Consider the following 27,735-nt stretch of genomic DNA (forward strand, 5'->3'; position numbering starts at 1 on the left):
CATTTCTTTTAAAAAAGGGTTCAGTTAAGATGCTGCATATCAGGAAAAAATTCTACAAACCTCTTTATGGAGGATTTTTACTTAAAACTTTCATTCACATTTATATCATAGATGGGAATAAGATGACTTAAATGTTTCATTTTTCCTAACTTTTTAAATTAAAAATTAAATAACTATATTTTAAATGGAAAGTTTGTATGCATTTTAAATTCAGAGTATCTTTGCAGCTAACAAACATTTTACTTCTCTTTACTGGTGGTAAGATGATTTTATTGTTAAGATACATATAAATTGAAAATTCCTTTAAGAGTATATGGTTAAAAACTTGATATAAAATTATGATATATGAGCACTAATGATTTCTACCAATAAAATATCTTTAAGTATGAACTGACAATGTTATAAATATTTTAAAATTAGATGAATAAATTTAAACATAAATATTTTAAAAACTAGATCAAAAGAATTCATAATTATGATAAAAAATTATGCTGTTATTTTTACATGTGGTATACATTTTTCACTAACAAAGTTAAGAAAATACTTGAGTTTTGTAGATTTGTTGTCTTCCTTATTATAGAGACTACAATTTGAAACATATTGCTTATCATTGTGTAACATAAATACCTGGTATTTACCGTGCATTTTATTCATTGAGTAGCCTAATGTAGTATCCCTGTAAAGAAAAAAAAGGGGGGGCTTGCAAGAATGAATCACTAACACCAAGATGGTATTTCAAGTCAAAGGCAAACTGTAAAGAGAAACTGGGATTTTCTGATTCCTAGTTAATATGTGGTCCACTAAACCCATCTGGCTGTTGCTAATGGAACTTTATCTGACAGCTTTGTTTCATTTTGCCCACTGAATGTCATCTTACTGTTATCTCAAAACTTTCACTTGCATTTAAATGTAAAAGGAAAATAAATAAACATGGAATTAGAAATTATAACTAAAGTCCACTTTCTCTAGACATGCTTTTAAAATTTGAATTCCATTGATTACTATAAGCTGCATAGAATGTAACATATTTTTTGGCTTGGAAAAGAATTAGAAAGATTATCTAGCCTAGTGTCTACTGGTCTTGAATAATATGTGGATTCGTGTCAAAGGAAAATTGTCTCTCGGGCTCCAAGAATACATTTGTGAATTCCAGTTTGAGGAACATCATATCACGAGTTAAATATAGTCACAATAAAAAGCTTACACCATCAAGATCATAAACACTGTATCAAAAGCAGATCCTGAAATTATATGATAGTAATCAGTGGTTAAGGTTGTGAAAGAGATTATACAGAATATGGTCATATTTTTTTTCATAATATGAAGACACCAAAACAAAGACCACACCTTATAATACTTAGACTCCCAAAATATGCCCACTGATCCTGGGTGTCTGAGGTCTGAGAAATCCTGACCCAAACCAACTGGATTCCTTTAACAGATGAGTGTTTCTCATTCAAAGTGCTTGTGATTGACCTGATTTTAAAATTAAGTGGAAGATTTGGGACTAGGACAGGAGTCTTGAGTAAATGTTGAGTATGTACATATGCATTCTTTATTCAAAGTACCCGCACCCCATGAGGAAGATAGAAGTTGGATTCGTTATAAGATGTTCTCTGTTTTCCATGTTTAAATCTTTCAACCAACTAACCACAAAATAAATTAAGGAAATAATATAAAATTTGTAGAGAGGTCTTAGTTTGATATTTTGAGGAATTAGAATTTAGATTTATTCATATGAGGAAGAATTACAAAATGCTCACAGTTGATTTTGCTTAATTCTGATTTTACTTGTACAAATGGAAAGTGTGGAAAATGAATTTTAACAAAATATCATCAACACTGGATTTCCAAATGTTTGCCTGTGTGGCTTTTATGTATTGACAAGGAAGGAAAAAAAAAAGCTAGACACCTTGTTTGTGTTTTGTTTTGTGTTTTTGGTTTGTTTGTTTGCTTTTTTGGTAATAATGTTTGCATACAATATAGGGTAATCTGAATGATGCAATCTACTTTTCAGTAATTGTTTCATGCACATAGTCCAATAAATGCAGCATACTGTATTGAGCACCTTCTTTACGGAAGGCCTCATTCCCTATTGTAAGTGAAGCCTGTATCAAATTATCCAAGGGCCTGGGCTTCTTTAAACTGAAATCACTTAAGTGTGAGGTGCAGTTGCTTTCACCACTTGGAACGGTTCATGTTTCTGTAATTCTTTTTGGTTGTGTATAGTTTGTAACGTTGAAAAAGATAAAGCAGGGTTAAGATTTTGAAAGCAGTTTTCTGGAAGGGCAGGGAAATGGTACATAGAGAACTTTTCATTGTTGTCCTAAAGAAGTTTGAAATTAGGGGTGAGAATGATCTATACGTTTGAGCACTATGGATTAAAATGCTGAGTTACTCTCATTGTATCAACAAATGTAAATTTTATGTGAAAGTAAGCACACGCAAAAGCAATCTGCTCCAAAACCATCGTTTTGTGGAAGGTATTTGATAGCTCTTTGAAAGCTCATGGTTAATCTTACAGAATTGCTCTTAATATTACAATATTTTAAGAGAATGATTATTAACAATAAAACTGCTGTTTTAATACATTAAAAACTGAGAGTACCATTTTCTGTTTTGCTCAAATTTTAAATTATTTCCCATATTAAAAATCCTGAAGAGAATACAGCATTTTAGACAGTGTTTCTTTAAGTTTATAATTGATATTTTTAGATAGAAAAATTATATCATGCTCTATAAAATGAATATCAAGTAAAGGAACTTTTTTCTTTTTTGCTAGCTATGGGAAGTATTGCTGGCTTTACTATTTATTATTTTTAGTTAGACAGATAAAATATGAGAAGAATGAATATAAAATATGTTCATATTTTATTTATGTAACTTTTCAATTTATAGCAGATGGCTCTTCTATCATAAAAGGAGTTCAGGGTACACAAGTATTTTCATGCCCGTTGCCTCTTTTTCATAAAGCCATTTATTTTATTATTTCAAAAAATATTATTGTTAGTCTCAGTTTGAAGTAAGTGAAAATCACAAAAGTGATTAGGAGACTATTTTATATTAATTACACATAACATTGTAAACTTATATTGATCAATAGCTTCTTCCTAAAATTTATATAAAATGCTTAGAAAAATCAAAACCAATCCACTGAATCTGAGAACTGCTTTGCATTCCTATTGGATTAATTTGGAAGCAAACTGGGAGGTGGAACAAGCTGAGTGAGGTCTGTTATATCTGGCTCTCCTCTGGGGAAGATTTCTTGGTCAGTCATCCAAAGCTTCACTTGTCTCTTCCCATCTAATTTTACATTCCCATCTGTTCTCACTTTGGGGTGAGGGAACTTTTTCCTTCTCTCCTTTGACACATACCGAAACTTGGAGAAGAACTTGATTTGTGGAAAAGTGCAGAGACAACAGAGTTTAGCTAATTCATTGACCTCACTGTGGAGTTTGAGCAAAGATTTCGTTGTTTTGGAAAATTATATGATTTAGTTTGATGTGATGTTTGTATTCCTCAGCTTTATGTAACCATAGCTTAAAAAAAAAACAAAAATTTTACTGTGCAAAAGAGAATATGTTAACCTCATCCATTTAAATATTTTGCCCAAATTAATTTATATTATATATTCTCCAATGAAGTATTCAAAATAAGCATTATTTATGAATATTAAGACCAAATAATTCCTGGCATTTTAGTAACTTTAATGAGTGTACTTTCTTTAAGCCTTGTAGAAACCAATCTTTATTTTTAATTTCTAATACATTCCCATAATGATGAACTAAATCTTGACTCTGATAAGCTTGGGATAATAATACAAAAAATGTTTGTTGTTTTTTTTTTTTCCTTTCTGGATTCAGTGCTTAATAAGAGTGCCAAAAATTTTAGGGATTGGGGTTGGCTTAAAGGTTTGAATTTTTTTTTTTTTTAACACATGGAAGCAATAAGTCTGCAATAAAGAGTCCAGTTGGAGACTATGGTAAATTTCCATACCATTGTTCCATCCTTTCTGTGCAGTCTCTATTCGTAGGATAAGAACTCAGAAATTGTGCGTACAGACATATATTTTTAAGGTAATCATATTCTAAAAGTTTGAGAGGGTTTTATAGGGTTTACATTAATCATCGCGTAAAAGGAAACTTTCCTAATTTTCAAGTAAAGGAATTTTGCTTTTCTCACTCTTTCATGTTAGAAAGGACTATGCAGAAGGATTTTTTTCTTATAAACTTATTATTACCACCAAATTTACCAGCACTCTGTTTACAAACGTCAATCTGAAGAAGAGGGATAAGGTCCTAAATTGTCTTGAGATTTTTACACTGTGGAAAATATGTTTAAATAAAATTACCATGTTGATAAAGTAAGAGTCATCAGAGGAAGCTATAAGGGCAGTAATTTGGTGAAAGTTTACTGCAATTTAATAATATTATTACTATTTAAAAATTTTTTTAAAATTTTACTAGTGATTCAAAGCATTTGCCAACAACGAAAATAGCAATCAGGAAATGCATACTTGTGTACTATCATCTATCTAGATGGAGCCAAAGCATCAGAAAAGCAGTTCAACATAGAGCATTCAGATATACGATGACCTTTTTAAAATGGAATTTTGCCCTGAAGCCTGTCAAGTGTTCAGTAAACAGCTTCCATGGCCATAAATATGAACCGAAGACTAAATCTTTCCGGGGATGCATCATGGATAGATGTGCTGTATCACTGTTTGTGGTTAAGCCCATGTTTCACTCTGTGGGTCCTCCCCCTTGCCCTGACCCCACCTTGTCTCCCTCAATGTCTCTCTCTCCTTTGCTCATTAGTGTACAGGTGGCCAGGCTTCTCCCATCAGCACTGTTCTTCCTCTCCCCATTCTCTCCTGGGCAGTCTCAACCATTTGCCCGGCTAGTCTTCAAATCTGAAACCTTCAAGATTGGCTCTGCCTGTTGGGCCTCAGACTCAGAATTCCAATTTCATGCTAGTTTTGGTAAGGATAAGAAATTTGTGGACTTCGCTGGGGGCACAGTGGTTAAGAATCTGCCTGCCAATGGCAGGTCCAAGCCATGGTTCGGGAAGATCCCACATGCCGCAGAGCAACTAAGCCCACGCACCACAACGAAGAGTAGCCCCCGCTCGCTGCAACTAGAGAAAGCCCACATGCAACAATGAAGACCCAACGCAGCCAAAAATAAATAAATAAATAAATAAAAATAATAAAACTGTAACCCTGTATCCTTAAAAAAAAAAGAAATTTGTATGATAAAATGGTTTATGTGGAAGGATTTTAACATGAAACGGGGAGAAAATGTAGACATCAGCACCTGGATATCTGCCAGTTTCTGGAAATCAGCTTATCTCAAAATGAATTCTGTTTCTCCTCACATCTTTCTGGGCTTCTTAAATTGTCTTCTTATCTTGGCCTCTAACGTCTTATCACTTTACTATCCATTATTTTCTTACAGGACACATCAAATGTTGTCCATCATCTGTTCGAAAACCTCCAATAGATCTTCTCTGGAGTAATAAGATCTTTAGGTCAAGATCCTCAGCTGCCCAAACCGATGTTTCCAATGTGTTTTTCATATCCTTTTATGACTCTAGTATCACAGTGATCACACTGGCCTACTAGACATTTCCTGAATGATAATTAATTTGTACAGCCGGCCTTTATTGAATACTCTGGGCATAGCCTTAATTTGGGCCTTTCATTCAAGAAATAGAGCTCTTGTTTCATAGACACTTAAGAGTTCAGTAGAAGAAATAGATGCTAAACAGATAATTATACTGTGGTACATACTAGGAGAGAGAAATATTCAGAAGACTATGGGATTATTAAATACTTGATCACCTAACTCAGATGTGATGGTTGAGGTAACTCTTGGAGGAGTGAAGGTGGGTGAGGATTCAGGCAGAGGGAACAATATAAATAAGGAGGCAGAAAAAAATATATGATATTCTAGGGGTTACAATGGTTTTGGTATGGCTGAAGAGTAGTATGTGAGGTTTGTAGCATGAGGTAAGTATCAACAGGTAGGTGAGAATTAGATTCTAAAGAATCTTACATGTAATAGCAAGTAATTCATTTTTGTGTAGAGGAAACTGACAGGGCAGAGTAAAGCCAGCTCGCATAGATATAAATTCCAGTTTAAATACATTATTTATGTATTTAAAATACACCTTATAAACTTCCTAGTAAAAAGGTAGTAATACGAACTCAAAAAACCAATGGTCACAATTATCATTATTTAAGGCAAAGGGGTGTAACTAAAGGATTTTAAGCAGGAGATTAACATAGAAAGATTTACAATTTAGAAAAACCTCTGGCATTTATGTTAAGGATGCATTGGGAGGGGTGAGGCAGGAAGTCACAGAGATTAATTAAGAAACTATTTCAGTAATTTAAGGGTCTTCTGAGCCAAGGACACAGGAGTGGGGTTGGAGAGAAAGGTGGATTTTACAGAGAGAAGAAAGAGTATGAAAGAAAGACTTGCTGACTGATTAAGTAGGAGTCGGGCAGGGAAGGCTTAGCTTGATTTCTAGGTTGGGTGAATTTTGAATGGAGGTACCCTTTCACTGAGTTGCGGACTATCATTGGAAAACGGGTTTAAGCACATTGTCTATGGAAGATGATGAATTAATTTTAGACTTGTAGAATTTGAGGTGGGGATGGAAAATGTGTCTCTGCAGCTCTGGAGAGATTCTAAGGTATAGGAAAAGATTAAGGAATCATCATCTTATAGTGATGGCTGAGGTCATGGATATGGGTGTGATCACACAGGAAAAGGATAGTCTTAAGAAGGGAACTTGCTGAAGAAGGAGTCCTCACCCACATTTACGAGCAAGAGAGGAAGAGCTATAAAGGAGGGTGAGTTGGAATGTCCAGAGAGAAGGAAGGGAGGAAGAGAGAGCCATTACAGAAGACTAGCAGGGAGACTTTTACCATGGAATAGGTGGCCAACAATATTAAATGCATCCACGTTTGTCAGCTAGACTGATGGTTGTACCTTGAGTATAGCAACCGGAAGACATTGGTGACTTTGGTGAAAGCAAATGCGGCCCCCGTTATATTGGGGCTGGTGAGTGAATGGCGAAGAATTAAAGCAAGAAACGTAGACCACTATTTCAAGAAACGTGACTTTTAACGAAAGGGAGAGGGGAGTAAAGTAGTTGGAAATGGGCTCAATCTCTCAGTGTTCTTTGCTCAGCTTGAAATGCCACTTTCTCAGTTTGAAGCCCTCTCTGGCAGTCTCCTTAACTCCCCCGCTCCCTTCACCTCCTCCCCCCATGCCCACCCTCTCCCTTCCACCTCCATCCCATCTAGCAATCAGGTTTTCAGTCTCTCTCAAATCTGCCCTTTGCTTTCTATTCCCCTAATAAACTCTAAATGAACAGAAAAAAAAAAAGAAGAAAAGAAAAGAAAACCAAACCACAAAATCTAAAGGAAAAATGTAGACAATAACTGATATTGAGATGGGCAAGCAATTTTTGAGCAAAAAATTAAAAAGCAATAGGATCAATCATATTATCACAGATTAATGTATTTGCCTAAAGTGAAAAATATTTGTGTGACAAAAAACAGGCACAACTGAAGGGAGAATGACAACTGGGAAAGTGTTGGAACATGTGACAAAAAATTGATATGTGTCCTGTATTAAACATTCCTAAATATCAATAAGGAAATTAGTAGCCCCTGTATTTAAAGGTCAGAGGTGGATCGTTTTTAGAACTATTAATGGCTAGTAAACATAAAACTATTTAGTTTTATGTTTAGTTTTAAAACTATTTTAAAATTAAAATAGTTTTAAAAATGCAAATTTCAGAATGGGATATCAGTCTTCTTTGTTACTCATAAGAGTGGCACTGCTTAAAAATTTTAGTGTTGAGATGGTGCAGGATAAATGTGGAAATTGATTCATCTTCCCAGAAAATCAGTTTGGTAATGTGTATCAAAACTCTGCTTTTGGAGTTACTCACTTTGGAGTTACAAGAATGGACAAGGGCATTCTCCTCCATGCCATTCAATTGATTAATAAAATATTGGAAGCAATATCAGTTACAACAGGAATATAGTTGAATAAATTATAATGAACATTGTGGATTTGTTAAAATCATTAAAAGAATAGTTAACAACATTGTAACATTTGTATGGATGTAATACTAAATGAAAAACTCACTAGGCAAGCCTGCAGGTGTTTTACTTGCCCAACTGTGTGAAAAGGAAAAAAGATTATACATTGATATATAGGCATAGGAAAAAAATCTTCAAAACAAGACTTCTGTTGATTTTGATTTTCTTCCTCATAATTTCTTATTTCCTATGTACGTATGTCATAATTTATAGTAATTAAGAGCTTTCTTACAATTAGATGTCTCTCCCACATGGCATGGTAAGTCTTTGAGTTCTTCCTAAATTGTTTTAAATAAGAAAGCTCATTTTGCTCATTGAGTTCATTTTTTTTAAATTTCATATTTCACGTTGGCGTGTTTCTTAATCATGGACGTTTGAGTTTTGGGCATTGTCATTCATAGTGGTAATACTCAGGTTCCTGATGTGGGATAGTTTTAAAACCAGAGAAACCCCACTGCATAGATTGGGCCATTCTGCAGGTTAGTTCTGTCCCCACATGCATGGTGTATTTGATTCATTGCTCTCATTATAAAAGTGAAAGCACCATAATGTTGGGATATTCAGATTATTTCATTTTGCTGTGTTAAACGGTCAATGATACTGAGACTAACGTTACTAGTATGTAATGATACTAACATTGGGTCCCCTGCTTATTTTTCTTCCCTCCTTTTGGTATTAGCTTTACGATGGATCGCTATCATTCTTTTTGAAATCTTTCTGGACATAAGCTAGTCAGAAAAAAGATCAACTGCATTCCATCTCTCTGGGTAATGATAAAGTGCTCAGTTTCTCTCACACAGTCATTATTTTTCCAGTCAGAAGTAGTCCCCTTTGAATTCAAAGGTGCATTCATACCAGACCTCCTGCACTTTTTTCTCCCTGTTTCGTAACCTCTGGTCAGTGTTTTGTTGTGTCCTTTTGGTGGTGTCCCAAGATCACTCCTGTCCATCCCTCTTAAGACCAACTGATCTGCCAGTTGGATGGAAAAAATTAACTCTGCTGGAATGTTTAAAAGTAAATGTGCTCAACTGAAAGGTTATGTTATAAAAGTGTAGTCCTAAATCACGAGGTAGATGTTCTTTAAAGGAGTATGTGGGTTCTCCAGTAACCTCAGTTTGGAAATAGCCCCTCCACCGAGGGTCCCCGATGCTGCATCTGCAGTAGCTCCATAACGCAGAGGTTTCCTCCATCACATTATTTTGTCTTCCTGTCCTCATAGCCCTTGAAATGTCTGCAGGTTTCTCGTTGATTTATTTAGTGTCCTTCTTGCCTCGATAGAAGGCAAGCTTCATGTCTGCTCCTGTAAGTCTGGTGCCTGAGATCCCTGCCTGGCACTAAGCGGCACTTGATAAATAATTTAAATGAATTGTTTGCCCCCAGGCATCACTGTTGTTAGCAGTTTCTTGGAAGAGTGACCTTCTTGCTGCCTTACGTTGTATACAGAAATTCCTAGTTACAAAACCTGCTAGACTGGACTGTTGGCCTTTTGTATATCACCACTCCAATTTGTTGTCCCCGAACCCCACCAGAATAATTTGCTTTGTATTTGTTGAGTTAACCTCCGAAAGGAGCACTGATATTATGTGCCGTTGTCTTTCAAATTTCTATTTCGCGTCCTTTCGGCAAAGTGTTATTTCTTTTGAATAATCTAGTGTTGCTTTTTTCCTCCCCATAATTGTCTAGTGAGGCTATAGAAGACATTTACATTTAAATAGTTACCAATGAAGTTTCATGGCATGAACAGACTGTTCAACAAGTAAAATAGGTTCTCAGAAGGAAAGCATTACTTTCTTTTAAAAGTTAGTTTGGGGATTGACATGTACACACTACTATATTTAAAATAGATAACCAACAAGGACCTACTGTATAGCACAGGGCACTCTGCTCAATACTCCATAATAACCTAAATGGGAAAAGAATTTGAAAAGGAACAGATACATGTATATGTATAGCTGAAACACTTTGCTGTACACCTGAAACTAACATAACATTGTTACTCAACTATACTCCAATATAAAATAAAATTTTTTTTTAAAGTTAGTGATTTCTATGATATGGTACCTTTAAATTGTGTTTCAGCACCTAAAGAGTTGTAGTTGCCTTTTGAAGCAGTAATTCTTTAATATCTGGTTGTATTCCCAAAGAAAATTATAATTGATTTAAAATATTTCATTTCCTTATTTGGTGTGAAACAGTTTCTCGTATTTAAAAAAATCATTTTGTAATGTACGACCTTGTCTTAATATTTTTCAAACTACAATAAGGTTATTTAAAATTTTGTAAATGAGAGACAGCAGAGCCTGTATCCATGATGTGGCCAGTCCTTTTGGCCACCTTGTACAACGTCCTAGGCAAATATGGGGAAGCATATCAAGTCAGGCAAGAAATTTTAGGCAGGTTTTATCAGCATTGTGTTCACTATCAATAAGGGGCTCGTTGGCCTCCTGGAGATAGAACTAAATTTCTCAGCTACTTTGTCATGCCTCTTGGTGTGCAGTAAAGTTGCTGTTGTTGAAAACTCATTTTATTTTGGTAATCTCAAGTAATTAAATTTATAGCTCCAATTAGAGTACGTGTTGTTAAAAGGCCCATCACCTCTTTCCATGAATGAGTTCATAGCTCGCCAAAACACAGTTGAGTTGAAAATAGACATGAAAATAGAAATTAACTAGTGCTTATGAATTTTCTGCTCAATTTGAATCTAAACACTTGTGAAAATTAAGGCAAGTTACAATCAGCACTTAACCACCCAAACAAGCAGTTGAAAATGAAAGCTATAAGCAGAAATCATCTAGTTTAAAACTGTTTTGATTTTAAAAATCTATCATTGTTAATGAAAGTGTTCAAGAGGTTGTTTCAATTTGCAGAAATGTCTGAAAAAACTGCATTTGATTGGGGAAGTGTTGAATATTTGATTATTTTCTTTAAAGTCATGTTGAAGAAGGGACTTTATTTTTAATTCTTGATCCGTTTGAAGAGGCATACCTTTCTGTTTTTAATCCTTGAAAGGATCATAGTTTTATATTGCAGATGGCACCAAGAATCAATATGTCTTTATCAAAATTATTAGGCGAAAATGATAATTCATGAGTATACTTTTAGGAGCATCTAAATATTTGTGTTTTAAGAAGTGCATTGAGATGACTAACATTTCATAATTCATGTTTATAACATCCACAATGTACTATTGTTTAAAACAAGTTCTGATTATTTTCTCTTTTGATAGGATTAGTTTAACCTCATAATAACTACATTTCTGCGTTTCTGTCCTGGTCCAATTTTAAATTCAGAGCTTAGAATACAGATAGTATAAAATACTTGCTATGCCTGTATTATTGAATGCTTTCTGGACCAGTCAATCTCAGTTCTCCCTGAGATGGCTTGTATTTTTAAATGTTCTAGCACCATTTTTCTCCTTTATTCTGCTTGTCTTTTAAAAATAGTACCAATGGTTATTTCTATATTAGCAGTTAAGAAAATTGAAATTTAGTCTTACCTTTACAGCTCATTATGGAAGAATCTCCAGCCTCTGCACTCTGATAATAAATTTATGCTTCATTTTTTTAACCATGAACTTTTCTGGGCATAGATTTCTACCGAAGTGTGCGCAGCAAACCCAGCTGAATGTATTTTGTGAATAATATTCCAACATCACACAGTCCTATACTTTATTAAAACCAGCTTTCCTGTGGCAGTTCCAAAAACATAGTTCAGGCACCTTAGAAATAATGAAGTACTATACAAATGTTGATAAAATAGTCTTTTAATATGATGGAATGTTTTATTATGTATGCAGCTGTCAATTTACCTAATAAGTTAAATACAGTATTCATTTTAATAAAACCCATGTACTTTACAAAACTAGGGTGTTGATTCACATTGAGTCATGGAAGCCACAGGTGAAGCTAAATCCTCCTGTTGGTGAGGATGCCACCTGGATGCCTTCTTAGCCCTTCAGAGAACCACATAATCTTTTTTCTCTCCTTTCCTTCCTTCTTGCCTCCCTCCCTCCCTTTCTTTCTTTCTATTTGCTTTTCCTGATAGTATTCTCTAGTATCCTCCATGCTGGTCTCGCCAAACCCATCGATCTTTGCAGCAAAGCTATGATTCTGCTCTCACCAGGGGCTAACTAAGCATCATTCTAGGTAGTGTGTGCTTACGAAAGCCTTCTCCATCCTAGTCAGCAAGAATCAGAAGTACCCTGTAATACTGGAAGAAGGTGAAAGAATAAGGTTGGATGTAGGCATATATTTTCTTTTCACATGGTTGATCAAAAGTGATATTTTTTAAAATTATGGAATTACTTAATACCATTTGAAAAGCATTTTTAAAGTGGATCATCTATCAGTACAAATTGTGTGTGGGCGTCTCAGCAAAGGATATATGAATTAACTTTTTTACCAATGGTTTCTTAAAACGGTATCATGGAATAGGGTGTTATATATGAAACTTCTGCCTATGTTGTTAATTTCCTCCAAGGATAGCATAGCTAACAGTAGTTTTAATGATGCTGTTAGAGGATAATTTGCTAAAGTTGAAATGAGGGGGATCATTTTGACACATAATTAAGAAAGACATTCTTTTCCAAATATCAAGTGAAGAAAAAAAACAAGTGGGGTCCATAAAACATTTTAAAATGATTTCTCCTAAGAATAAGCTGGGTTTTCATTTTTTTCCTTCAGAACAAATGTCCTGAGGGGGAAAAAAAAATCCCATCTTGAAATGTTGATTATGCCATTTGAAGAAATTTGCTAAGTACTTGAAAAGTTCATGTAGTATGACTTTTCTTGCTGCTTGCCTTGTTGCTGAAAATTAGGACAAAATTTTGCTGTTCACCGATGTAGCACCTTTTAACTAAGAATGTAAAGCAGAGTTATTACTAACATCATCATTGTGTTACTGCTATTAAAAAGGTTCTTTTAGAAGGATGGCTTGGCTCACTTGCTACCTGGCTAATGAATTTGTTTTCCTCGGGGACAAACAGCCTTAAAACAATGTTTTCTGAAAGGATAGAATTCCATGTTATACAAATAGAGATGCTTCCCTTGAGATGCTGGGAAGGCTTGGTGGGCTTATCAGGTGGCTACTAGTTGTTGAAAGTCCTTTGCCTAACAAATGTGAAGCCAACAGTCTTTCTGTTGTCTGTAGCATTTTAAATTGATAACTGTTTCATAGATAAAATCTAAAGTCCTTCGTTATTAGTGAAGGCTTTTATTAGTGAAAGTTTATTGTGTTTTTTGGTGTCACAGGAGTGGAGTATTATCACCCGCAATAATATTGATCTTTTCATGCTGTATGCAAGTCAGGCATTTTAAGTGCGATTTCATATTTCCATTGGTTTTCATGAAGCCCTTGGTCACCTGTACATCAAATAGAGCAGATGTTTGTATTAGGGTACGTTTATCTAAAGAAACGTTCAGTATGTACAGTAAGTGACCGTAGAGTTCCAGCTTCCATGTCAGGCTAAGGAGAGGTGAACTGGTAGGGAGATGGGAAATTAGACCCACGCCTGTTGGTCTAATAGCCCAACTGTTAAAATAGTTGTTCTCATTTCCACCAATTCTCATTTCCTATTGTCTGGATAGGAAGCTTGTCATAGAAACAGAGAAGACTTGAGGTGGTAGTGGAAAAAAGATGGTCATACGCTTTATCTTCCTAACTTGGACAGAAGGCATAAACTAGGTATAAATCCCCATTGCTAAGGAATTATTGAATGGCCCATATGTATATTTCTAAAATTTTCAACCCCCCTCCCTTTTTTTTTGTGAGGGAGGGGAGTTTCTTGGAGTGTTTTTTTTTTTTTAATGATTCTAGTAAGGCATTTTAAATAATATGGTTGCATTTTAAATTTCATTGTGTAGTCTAAAATATTAGCTAAAAACAGTCGTCTTATCATTGATTCCATGAGCCCTTTAAGGGTTGTATACAGTACAATGTTGAATTTGTCCCTTCGTTAAAAAGGTAAGCCTGCCGTTATATCAGCAGGTGAAGTAATCATCAAATTGCACTGATTAATTGCAAGAAAGATCAAGGAGTGAACAAAACATAGTGATAATAATAAGTTTTGTCAAATAGTGATCATTTGTAATCTTAAGTGATAAATAGCTAACAAATAATTTGTCACTTGGTATAGTTGGTCAGTTCATACAGCATCTTGTTTTGCTATAGTAGAAAGATTACTTGACTATTTTTAGGGATGACATACTATTCCACATATTACTACTTTTATTGATGGATAATTCTTTTGGGATTTTTCAGGGAAACCATTGGATGCTAAATAACTATCATCAAAAGGGACTTCTGCTGTACACTGTAATTATATTTGCTTTTTTTTTTATTGGAGTATAGTTGCTTTACAATGTTGTATTAGTTTATACTGTACAGCAAAATGAATCAGCTATATGTATACATATATCCCCTCCTTTTTGGATTTCCTTCCCATTTAGGTCACCACAGAGCATTGAGTAGACTTCCTTGTGCTACTCAAGGAAGAACGGTAGGTTCTCATTAGTTATCTATTTTATACATAGTAGTGTATATATATTTGCTTTTTATAGTCACTCTTTGGTAAAATCATTTAAAGAAGGTTACTTTTCAAATCCATTTAGTAAGGTTCAAAAGAAATATTCTAAAATATTAACAGATGTTTTTTTATTTCTGGTAGAGGGAATATATTATGAATGATTTTCATTTTCTCCTTTATCCTTTTCTCCATTTTCCAAAATTTCCAACTGCTTACTTCCCATCTCAATCGGGCTGTCGAGTAAGTGTCTCAAAGGGGAAAAAAAAAAAGTTCAAACCCACTACTGTTTTCTCAGTGTTCCCTACCTCAGGACAAAAGCCTGGGAAGCCTCATAAATGCCTGACTTTCTCTTACACCCTGTATTCATTACACCAGGAGGAGCACGACTCTAAAAACAAGTCTCTGACCCAACCATTTAACTTAGTACCTCTGCTACCTCAGTCAAAACCACCACCTTTCTTCTCTGAACTATCACTTTCCTTTCATAAGTGCTTCCTACAGAGTAGCTGGAATGGCCTTTTCATAGTGCAGTTGAGATCATGGCAATTCCTTGTCCCCATGGTGTCCCATCATCCTTACAGTGAAACCCTAACTCCTTATTTTCTAACCCTCTTTGCCCCCTTCATTCTTCTCTATCCTCAGGGACCTTCTTGTTCCTTGAATGAATGTAATTGTGGTCAAAAAACATGAGGCTAAAATCATGTACTTCTGACCATAGCTTCAGAATATCTCACAGAGCAAACAAAAATAGAAAAATTGGTCCAGATAGGACAAAAATGCCCTGGATAAGTGACTGCAGTTCCTTATGGTGGTGGTGTTATTTTTTTTATCTTCCTCTTAATATCATATTTGAATAACATTTAGAACTTGTGATATGAATATAGCTATGCTGATTTATGTAATTATGAAAGTAGCTAGGAAGAAATTCTCTTTTAGTTTCATAGATAACTGTTAAATTTGGTGGCATATGATCAAAATTTTCCTGTAATTTTAATCACTAACTCAGTAATCATTCAACAGAAATTCAGTATATGATTTTCTTTTTAATTGTTCTATATTGGCTTTTATCTCTTTCAAATGATGATGAGAGTGGTCCTCAATTACATTATATTAATACCGTTGCAAAGGTTATGTTGTAATTGAAGGAGAGGAGAAAGCTAGGAAATCCAAAGACATAGATACAATCTATAGATAAAGACAGTACAGCCAGAGAAAAAAACTAAAACATCACATACAGGGGATTACACTACAAATGGTGACTTATTTCTAATCAGAAACAATGAAAGCCAATGAATGACATTTTTAAAGGACTGGAATTAAAAAAAAAACCTAACAGGGCTTCCCTGGTGGTGCAGTGGTTGAGAATCCACCTGCCAGTGCAGGGGACACAGGTTTGAGCCCTGGTCTGGGAAGATCCCACATGCCACAGAGCAACTAAGCCCGTGTGCCCTCAACTACTGAGCCTGTGCTCTAGAGCCCGTGAGCCACAACTACTGAGCCTGCATGCTGCAACTACTGAAGCCTGCGTGCCTAGACCCCATGCTCCACAACAAGAGAAGCCACCACAACGAGAAGCCCATGCACTGCAACGAAGAGTAGCCCCTGCTTGCTGCAACCAGAGCAAGCCCACGTGCAGCAATAAAGACCCAACACAGCCAAAAATAAATAAAATAAAATAAAAAGGAGTACATTATGTTAAAAAAAAAAGCTAACAGCCTGGAAACCTGTATTCAGTCAAACTATCCTTCAAAATAGAGGAAAAATAAAAAATTTTTAGATAAACTAAAAATGAGAGAATTCACTGCTATCAGATCTGTTCTGCAAGAAATACTAAAGGAAATTCTTCGGGTTGAAAGGAACACTACCAGATGGTAGCTCAAATCTATAACTAAAAACTGTCGAACATACATTCTTTTAGTGCACATAGAATGTTTGCCAAGGTAGACCATATGTTGTGCCATAAACAGCTTTTAATAAGATTAAGCATTTCAAATTGTTCATAATATGTTGTCTGACCACAACGAAATTAAATTAGACATTAGTAGCATGAAAGACCTAGAAAATAAACAAATATTTGGAAATTAGAAATACAATTCTAAGTAATGATAGGTCAAAGAAGAAATAACGAGAAATTATAAAATCTTGTGAAATGAATAATAGTCAACACACAAAATAAAATTTGTGCAGAGCAGCTAAAACAGTGCTTAGAGGAAGATGCATAACTATAAATGCTCATATTAGAAAGAAGAGAAAAAAACCTTAAAGCAATGTGCAAAGTTTCCACCTTCAGGTAAGGAAAGAAAAGCAAAATGTACCTATAGTAAGTAGAAGGAAGAAAATAATAAAGATAAGAACAGAAATCAATAGAATAGAAAAAAGACAACAGGGCTTCCCGGGTGGCGCAGTGGTTGAGAGTCTGCCTGCCGATGCAGGGGACATGGGTTCGTGCCCCGGTCTGAGAAGATCCCACATGCCGCGGAGCGGCTGGGCCCGTGAACCATGGCCACTGAGCCTGCGCGTCCGGAGCCTGTGCTCCGCAACGGGAGAGGCCACAGCAGTGAGAGGCCCGCGTACCGCAAAAAAAAAAAAAACAAAAACGGAGGAATTAAAAAACCAAAGAAAAAAGAAAAAGAAAATTGGTTTTTAGGAAAGATTAATAAAGTTGATAACCCCGTAGCAAGACTGATCAACAAAAGGAGAGAGAAAACAAAAATCACCAGTATCAGGAATGAAAGTAGGAGTATCATTACAGACCTAATAAGCATCTAGGAGATGTGAGGGAATCCAAAATCGGATGACTTTATGTACTGGACATTCCTTTGCCTGGGTGCTCTAACAGTGGTGGAAGGCCAAGGAGCAGAGCTTGGGAGGGGTGGGGTAGGAGAGATAACTCTTCCAGCACCTACTATGTGCTCGTTGCTCTGTGGGGAATTTACACGCCTTCTTTTATTTAATCCTCTCACCCTTTTAATGAAGTATCTGTTATCCTCTTTTTTACAGATTAGATTTAGGCTCAAGAAGGTGACTTATTTTGCCCAAGCCTAGAGAACAGGCAAGCGAAGGAACAGGAAACCACAGCATATCTGTCTCCAGGGCCCATAAGCTCCCTTGACTCCTTTAATGTGTTGTGAATATAGCAATAGTTAATCTCAGGAAACGAAGTACAAAGCTAAGGGGGCACATGAAACTGGATTTCCTGTGTGGGGTGTTACACAGATTTCGGATGACCATGTTGTTTCTTCTTGTTTATTTATTTAATCCAAAATGTAATTGGTCAAGTTTAGGATTCTCAACACCCATTTTCTCTATTTGTGCAATAAAATCCATTTAAATTAAGCTGAAGGTTGTTACAAAATAAATTGAATGTTAGGAAAACTTTTCTTTTGCCGTAAAAATGAAAGTGCCCCCTCAGCCCTCACCTCGCAGCATGGACATGAACATCATTTTAGTAATTTAAATGTTCATCTTATAACGGAGGAGTAATAGCACTCTGAAAAATAGATTTTCTTTTGTTTTCTTCTAGGAACTGTCATCAGAAAATGGCAATTAAGCTGTTTGCAACTCTTTTTTATCTGATATATTAGAAAAAGGAGGCTCTTTTTTAATGGCTCTTTTCCCCATTGAATCTGGCAAGTAGAATGCAAAATATTTGGGGGCATATTTTAAAATAATGAAAGGAAAAATGGAACACATTTTTGTAGGTATTCTTTTACAGTCTGATTAAGCTTATAGTATTGAAGCATTTATTAGGAGATGAATTAATAGTGGTTCAGTGATCCATCTCAGAAATGCATGTGAAGCTCATGTTGAAAACTCTAGGAGAAAAGTATCTTTGCATGTATTGAAATATATTTCATGTTAATTACATAGTTAAAACCATTATACCAAATTATTTTTTAGAACAAACCATAGAGTTTCTTACGAGTTTTGTAAATGATCTCTTGTGTGAATGCCAAAAGCTTATTACACACCTTTTTATTTTGCAAAATGTATAGTTCTGTGATCTTGATATAATCAGTGTGAAACATATTGGAGGACTGGGTGTGTGAAATGCCAACTTTTCTGGCAAAGCCATATGTTGTCAAGTAGGTGATAGAAGCATTTTTTGATACAGCTAGCTCAAGGTATGCTTGTTATGTGTCAGTGTAATCCAAAGGAATTTGAATTTTCTAGCTGGTCAGCCTTTGAAAACAACCACCAGTTCTACCATTAACTGCACTTTTATTTTTGTTTCGCTCTAAACTATATTTTGGATTCGTTGTTTTCTTGTTACATTTTAAAGGGAAAAGGAAAAATATTATATGCAGTTGTGCTGAAACAAAATTCTGAAATAAAGTGAAATATGAGCTCTGCTGTGAAACAAACATTGCAGTGTGAACATATGGAATGAAGCAGCATTTATTGGAAAACTCAGATCTGTGATGTGACAGCTCTACTTATGTTTGAGATTCACAAATAGCAGCACTAGCTTAAATGAGATGATGATGCTTTAAAAGAAAAAGAGGGCAGAATGTGGAGAAAAAGGAACCTTCAAGCACTGTTGGTGGGAATATAAATTGGTGCGGCCACTATAAAAAAAACAGTATGGAGATTCCTCAAAAAATTAAAAATAGAACTATGATTCTGCAATTCCACTCCCAGGTATTTATCCGAAGAAAACAAAAATACTAATTAGAAAAGATATATGCACCCTATGTTTATTGCAGCATTATTCACAATAGTTAAGATATGGAAGTAACCCAAGTGCCTATCAATAGATGAATGGATTAAGAAGATGTGGTACATATGTACAATGAAATATTACCCAGCCATAACAAAGAATGAAATCTTGCCATCTGCGACAGCATGGATGGACCTAGAGGGTATTAGGCCAAGTGAAATAAGTCAGACAGAGAAATGCAAATACTGTATGGTTTCACTTACATGTGGAATCTAAAAAAAAAAAACAAATGAACAAACATAAAACAGAAACAGAGTTAGAGATACAGAGAACAAGCAGGCAGTTGCCGGAGGGGAGGGGTATGGGTGGAAGAAAGAAATGGTGAAAGAGATTAAGAGGTGTAAACTTCCAGTTGCAAAATAAATGAGACACAGGTATGAAATATACAGTGTGGGGAATATAGTCAATAACTATATAATATCTGTATCTGTATAATATCTGTACATATAATATGTAACATATCGTTAACTGGATTTATCATGGTGATTATTTTGAAATGTATAGTAGTACAAATCACTGTGTTGTGTAACAGGAACTAACATAGTGTTGTAGATCAATTATACTTCAAAAACAAACAAATATAGAAAAAGAGATCATGTTGGTGGTTACTAGAGACGTGGGGGGGAGGGGAATTGGATGAAGGTAGTCGAAAGGTACAAACTTCCAGTTAAAAGATAATTACTAGGGATGTAATGTACAACATGATAAATATAATTAACAGTGCTGTATGTTATATATGAAAGTTAAGAGAGTAAATCCTAAGAGTTCTTATCACAAGGAAAACAATTTTTTCTGTTTCTTTAATTTTGTATTTATTTGAGATGATGTTTACTAAACTTATGATAATCATTTCACGATGTATGTAAGTCAAATCATTATGCTGTACACCTTAAACTTATACAGTGATATATGTCAATTACATCTAAATAAAATAGGAAGAAAAAAAGAAAGGGCAGAATTTCCAGTGGGGATAGGACTTTATTTTACTAAAACAAGGAAGTAAAATAAAATCATACAGGGAAAAGTCTTCACTATGCTATTACCTGAACTCAAAGGAGAATTCTCTTGTATCTTATGGCTTCAGTTAGTGAGATTTACATAATCCTATGTCAAGATCCTCTAGTGTTGAGGTAGGGCTACTGTAATAAATCATGGAGAAAAGAAAGTATTTTTCAAAACTGGCTAAATCCACTTATGAGTTGTAACTAATAATTAGGGTAGAACATATGAAATTAAAAAAAAATCTTAGAGAATGTCCAACTCAACTTCCCACCTCTGCTCTGATCTCTCTTGATCCCCTTGTAATTTCTTTGCATGCCCATAAGTCTGCCTCCAGAAAAGTACATGTGGGACAGACAGGCATCTGCATAAAAATCAGGAAGGGTCTTCAGGTCTAGAGCAAGTTAGGAGGAGAATCTACAGAGAGTCAACTCTGCCTGTGCCAAGATCGCTCTTTCAAAAAACTAGTCCGTGATAAACAAGAACAATCAGAGTGTTGTCTCTGTCTCCCCTTCCCCCTCCCTCTGCCCCCCCCACCCCCCCGCCCGCCGTACCTCCTCCTCTCTCTTACGGAAATAAAAACTCTTCAGATATCCACATCCTTCCTTTGGAAGGTCAGTTCTTCATCCTGTGATTTCGTTCATCTTTATTTGTGTTACATACATTTTTCTCTTATCAGTTGATGACGTTAATTGGCTTTTGTTTTCATGTCTTTGTCAACAATTCAATGAGATGTCCATTGCCCATTTCTTTCTTTGTTTTTGTTTAGGAAATTGTGTCAATTCATAAAATAGTGCTATAGACCAATTTTTTCATTATCATGCAGACATTTTAGCTCATTATAGCTATGTCTCTATTTTGTCTTTGCTTTTTATTACACAACTAAAAGGTCCACTTAGGTGACTCTCCAAGAAAATAATTAACAGGAACAGCCTGTCCTAAAAGGAGTGTTCCAGGAATGTTCAAGATTTTTAGTAATTTTTTAAAAATATTACACATTTCAAGTTTTTAAAAATGTTGGAGCTAAGTCATAAGAATTCAATTACAGGTAATATTGGGCCATTGAAGTCCAAACTAGGTAATTAATTTGAAAGAGATACACTTTTTTTCTAAAGGGTTATTTTTTTTTTCCCTGTAGTTCATTTTAAACCATTTATTGTTGAGTTGCTGGTAGGGTAGTCTGTTTAGGGAAAATGGGAACCATGAAAAGTGAAAATGTAGCAAAAGATGTTTGGCCAACATTTATTATGCCAGGCGCCATTCTAAACTCTGCACCTCGGTTATTTCATTTACAATACTATTAACCCAAAACTATAACAAAAACCAACGCTATAGAATAGGAACCACTGTCGTTTCCATTTTTACAGATGAAGGGACTGAGACACAGAGAAGTTTAGCTGCTTGATCAAGATTACACAGCGAGTGGGTAGCGTTGAACTTTGGCCACCTGATTCCATATTGCTAAACTTCCCTAAAATCTGTCTCTGACAGAAAACCAGGTGCTGTATCTTTGGTAAAAGTTGAAAAGCACTTACATTAAATATTTGTGAGCATGTTAATGAAGAATTTGGACCCCTGGAATTAGTTGTACAATGGCTTTTTAGTCTGTTTTAATATGTGACTGATACAAGTTTTATTGATAGAAAAAATATTATAAAGAATTCCTAGTTTAATAATCCTTTTTGTGGGTAAGCATTATAAAATTATCAAATTATACAACAGCTGATATCATCATAAATTTTGGCCAGTTTTTTTTTACACAAGTAGGCATTATTTATAGCATCATGTTTGTGATATATATATTTTTTTCCTTTAAGAACTAGAAGATTTCATTATCTTTTTAAAAGGCTGTAGGTAATCTAAGTTTTCAAATACCAATAAACTTCCATATTACTAATAGGAGAAATTTGGCTAGCAGACTTTCTGGCCTAGTTTACAGTCCTTCAAAGGCAGTATAGATAACTAATTGTTAGATGGTATATCTGTATGCTGTGAGTTCTGAGTATGAAGAGTTTGATCATTAATTTCATGTTCACCTTGTAATGTTATTTCTTAGCATTGGTTAATAATCTTCTTCTGTAAGATAACCAGATCCTCACCTAAAACATAGAAGCAAAACTCAAGGAATCTTTTCTATTTTTAATATCCTTTAAATCTTTTATTTTGCTATGTTCTGGAAGAATGGAAAAGCAATAATTTTTAAATTAACACTAACTATAAAAGAAGTGAAATATACAGCAAGTTCATTGTATACTGTCTCTTTTTAAAAAAAATTGCTTTTACATTCTCAGCAAACGTGAACAGAAAGCTACTAGATAATTAAGATTCATTGTGATGATATACTTTGGAACAGAGTATAGGTTTTTTTATTCTTGTCACGTAGTTGACTCAATTAAAAGTACTCAGTTAAAAATAACAGCATCAAGAAAGCACAACTGACTATTCTGTGCCAAGTACTTTCTAGTCCCTAACTGGTTTCTTTGTTTTCTTTCTTTCTTTATTTATTTGGCTGCATCGGGTCTTAGTTGTGGCACACTGGCTTAGTTGCTCTGCGGCATGTGGGATCTTAGTGCCCCACCAGGGATCGAACCCGCGTCCCCTGCATTGGAAGGCGGATTCTTTACCACTGGGCCACCAGGGAAATCCCCACTAACTGGTTTCCTTGGACTCATTATGTGATTTGAAGTATTTGAACATTTGAAGTATTCACAAAACCTTGAGGAAAATTGTATCTTACTGTGTTCGGAGCACTTTGAGATGGTGCGTTGTTTGCCGGTTAAGCAGAGCTTATAACTCAGGCCTCAGGATCGGATGCTGTTACATCCTTAAGCTGTAAGTTTCCCTCTAGGCAAGGGAGAAGGGAGTGAGCTCCTTACTTCAGGTCTGTTTTTACTCTCAGCTTTGTTTTCAACTTCCTGTTGTCCTAACCTTCTCGTTATTGTACCATCTTTATATTTTCTATTAAATGTGTCTATTTCAGTGGGGAGAAGAAGTGGTAGACATAGTGGTTCTTAGATTAGTTTGTTTGCCTGGGCTGATATTTTAGGGAAATTGGCTAACTCTGTTTCTACCAATGCCATGATGATGGAGGTTGCAGGAACTTGTAAAATGTCAGAGTGAAAAAATTGGACATGACCTCTTAACAGCTCAGGGAAAATTGGATGCAGTTGAAAACCATCTGTGAATGCTTTTGAGACTGTCACATATTCTTTCTTTAGTATTCCTCCTTGTTCTTCTCAATTAATGAATTCCTCCCCCACTTCCTTTCTCACTCTCTTTCTAAACAGTACTTTCCTCACATTACACCTTCTTGACATTTACTCTTTCTTTCATATGCCTTAAAAAAATATTTTATAGGCCATTTAAGTGTCCTTCTGGGGGCTTCTTAGTTGACGTTGAAAATTCCTTTCAGTTGTGAAGTTGATTATTGAGTTGCTTGGTAGCAGTTTGGGAGCTCAGTGTGACTACTGATTGAATTTATCTTGGTCTTGAAGATAAACAGGTGTCACTTCTTTTAAGACAGCTATTGTTGTCTGAAAATGTTAACTTGAGTACTTTTTAGAAGGCTTGTAGAAAATATAACTTTTATATTCCAAATCCCTTATGGTGTTTTAGAAAATGTAGCAGGCAGTAATTTTTTTCTTCCAAGATTTTAAATTACTCCTTAAAGTAACAACAGTTCTCTAGTGTGAGGCTTTGACTGGAGGGGGAGTTAATTGGAGGTGTCATGAAGCGATGCTGTGTACATTTTTAAAAAAAATATTTATTTATTTAGGCTGTGCCGGGTCTTAGTTGCAGCATGCAGACTCTTAGTTGCGGCATGTGGACTCTTAGTTGCAGTATGCATGTGGGATCTAGTTCCCTGACCAGGGATCGAACCCAGGCCCCCTGCATTGGGAGTGTGGAGTCTTACCCACTGGACCACGAGGGAAGTCCCCTGTGTAAATTTTTAACTTACAAGTTCCTTAATCTATTTGCTCTACCTCACCTCTCTTTTCAGAAATTCAAAGGAAGAAAAGATAGGTTGCCGAAGCACATCTGTCACATACATATATGGATTTATAATCTTTTTTTTCTGATTGACATACATGAAAACCTAATGTTTGATTTTAGTTAAGAGTGAGGCATGACTTTACTTGCTGTCATAGTTTTATGCAATTTGACCAACATCTTCCTGAAGTTGGGCTACTAATTTAATGGGACAAAAGTAAAAAAACGGAACCAAACTGAAGATTGTTTCCTATAAACAGAAAGGAATGTTGAAAAAAAACAAAGTTTAGAAGTTAATCTATAATTTGCTGAAGATAAGGAAGGCTATGGTAACAATAAGTGATTAATTCAAAAGTCGTTACCCTCCAAAGATCAAGCACTCTAAATACATTTGTGAAAATGTCAAAAAAGTATAAGAAAATAGACATGTTATCAATGTTATGGTACTTTCATTGGTTCTTTACTTATGAGGGGCTTTTGGCAGATCTGATTGTCACTGTTATCTTTGGTGGGGTAGAGGTCAGTTGATCATCTTTCACCATCGCTGCATTTTGGATTTTGGATTTGGGGATCTGATTTAGTAAATTTGCTATACATTTTAATTTGTTCTCTAATGCCCCCCAAAACTTCTGAATTTGATGTTTGTGAATGTCAATTAATTGTGTACTTCTGATTTTCCTAGAAAAGTAGAAATTATCAAAATTGACATAAGAAGAAAAAGAAAACTCACATATTCTTGTAGTATGAAAGAGATTGAGCCAATAGTTCATCTTCCCTTAAAGATAGCATCAGGCCCAATTGATTTTATAGGTAAGTTCTACCAGAGTTCAGTTTTATAGACAAATTCTTTGAGAAAATATTTAATAGAAGAAGGAACCTGATCCCTCTCATCTTATGAAGTTAGTATAACTTTAAAGCCAGACAAGGACAATTCAACAGGAGAAAACTGTAGACCATTCTTACTCATAAACTTAGATGAAAAGTTTTTATAGCAAACTGAAGCCAGAAATATTCAAGACCAAGTTGAATTTATTCCAGGAATGGCAGATTGGTTTAACAGTACACAATCTATTAATATAATTCATTATACTAGCTGACTAAAAGAAGAAAAACTACATAATCATCTCAGTGAATCTCATCTTCAAAAATTTTTAGCACCTGATAATAATGGAAAGAAGAAAATAAAATTCTTAACAAATCAATAACTTCCTTTACCTGATAAGGGTTATCTACCCAAAAAACCTATCACAAACATTGTATTTAATGCTAAGTGTTGGAAGCATTACTTCTGTGTTGGAAACCAGGAAACCCACTGTGACTAATTATGCTTATTGTTGTACTGGGTGTCCGAGCCAGTGCGGTAAGATGAGAATAAGAATTAAAAATTTGTAAGAACAGGAGAAGAGAAAGAAAAATGTCATTTATTAACAAAGGGTATGATTTTCTACATAGAAAACCCAATTTAATCTGTATATCACTTATTAGAATGAATTGGAGAGTTGAACATGTTGTTATAGATAAACATCAAACACAAACATCAGTATCTACGGTAGTAATTATAGATGTGTAGGAATAATCTTTAAAAAATCATTTGAGACCTTTATGGAATAATTATAAAACTTAAACTCAGAAGAACAATTTCAAATGATTTTTTTTAAAAGATTGTGTTCACAGATAGGGAGATTCATTATAATAGTAAGTTATTGTCTAATTGATCTATAGGTTCAGTCCAACTTCAAACAAAATCCAAGTAGGTTTTTTCCTTGAAACCTGACAAGTTGATTCTAAAATATCATGGAAGAATTAGAGCCCCCAATACTCCAAACAGGTAGAACGAGGCGAGGGATAATATCTGCTACCTATTGATGTGAAGGAACAGCCCATCTGTGGATAATGTCGGCACCATTCATGTCTGTGTTGCTCACAAGGCGCTCAGACACACAGCCCTGATAGCACCTGCCCTGCCACTCACCTGCAGAGACATGGGACTATATCAAGTAGGTTCCGCTTGACTTCTCCTCCTAGCATGTTCCTCCTGTCTTACAGACTGCTTCCAGGGATTAAATGGAAAGGAATCTATAAATCACCAACAGGGAGGGCTTTGACTGTCAGTGGTTCAGAGCAAGGACTCTAGAGCCAGACTGCCTGGATTCAAATCCCAGCTCCACCCCCTATTTGCTGTATGATCTGATGGTTATTTAATCTTCCTCTGCTTCAGTTTTCTCATCTGGAAAATGGGGGAAATAACAGAACTTCTTGCATAATGTCATTGTAAAGAGTAAATGAACGAATGCGGTAAAACTAGCAGAACATTATCTGGCACACAGTACTCAGGAAGTATTAGCTATTACTGTTTTTATTTCTTTACACTGTTATTCTTTTTCTCAAAATGCTTTCGTCAGTTTGTCATCTTTTGACACTTTTGCTAGGTTTAATTCAATGTTAGATTGCTGGTGTTCAAACAATATGTTCCTTAAGCGATTAAAAACAATGACTAGTGGGTTTAACAAATGAATACAAAACCTTCTTTAAAAGCTGGGGTTTACAAAACTGTCAGGCCAAAGATCAGTTTAGTGGGGAGAGACATTTGTCAGTGAGACACCAGGACAATGGGAATGTGTACACAATACAACCTAAATACAGAGAAAAGGTGCCTGAAGGAACCTAAGAAAATCAGTCCTGAAGAATGTAGGATTTTCTCTGAGATTTGAACAATGAGGAAAATTGTCCTGGGCATGTAAGCAGATAAGCTGGGGTGGATATGACCAGAATTCCATTCATAGGAAGTAGGTGTTTAATGACCTTTACAAGGTTGGGGCAACAGGATGTGTGTTGATGGAAAGACACCATCAGACACAGGTAAAGAATTTAGTTTCATTAATGGAAAATGATAGAGGGACTTAAGGAAACAAATGAGTCAGGTGATGACATGGCATGCTCTCACTTGGAGGTATGGCTTTGCATTTTCCCCTGGAGTCGTGCCACTGTGGATTGACACAGACCCCCTTTGCCTTCCTCCTGACCCCAGCTTCCTCCTGGGAGTTGGCTCCCTGCCTCCGGGAGATTCTTCTGGAAACCGGCTCCAGGTTGGCCTGCTACCTGAGAGCTAGTGGCTGGCACTGGTAAACCACAGCACGTTTCTGACTGTTTACTGTGAGGCTGAGTGAGGTGAAGGTCACTTTCAAGAAGCATTCCCCATCAGGCCAAGCGCCAGTCCATCTAGATCTGTTCATGAAACTCCTTCTCTACTCTTGAAGCAGAACCTTGGTCCTCAGGCCTCTCCTGTCATTTAAGTGATGTAACCAGCAGCTTATCTGCAACTTGCTGCTCATCCCTTCAGCTGGTCTTCATCACCAACTTATCCTTCCAGAGGGGTATAAT

General features: G+C 35.5%; 1 protein-coding gene across 5 annotated transcripts in view; it reads left to right on the plus strand.

The window, feature by feature from the left end:
• BCKDHB (branched chain keto acid dehydrogenase E1 subunit beta) overlaps positions 1–27,735 on the plus strand; it is a 285,277-nt gene that overhangs the window by 176,674 nt on the left and 80,868 nt on the right. The window lies entirely within an intron of this gene.

Source organism: Monodon monoceros, unplaced genomic scaffold (genome assembly GCF_005190385.1).
Source record: "Monodon monoceros isolate NGI ecotype Baffin Bay Population unplaced genomic scaffold, NGI_Narwhal_1 Super_Scaffold_15, whole genome shotgun sequence".
In the NCBI taxonomy this organism is placed as follows: Eukaryota; Metazoa; Chordata; class Mammalia; order Artiodactyla; family Monodontidae; genus Monodon; species Monodon monoceros.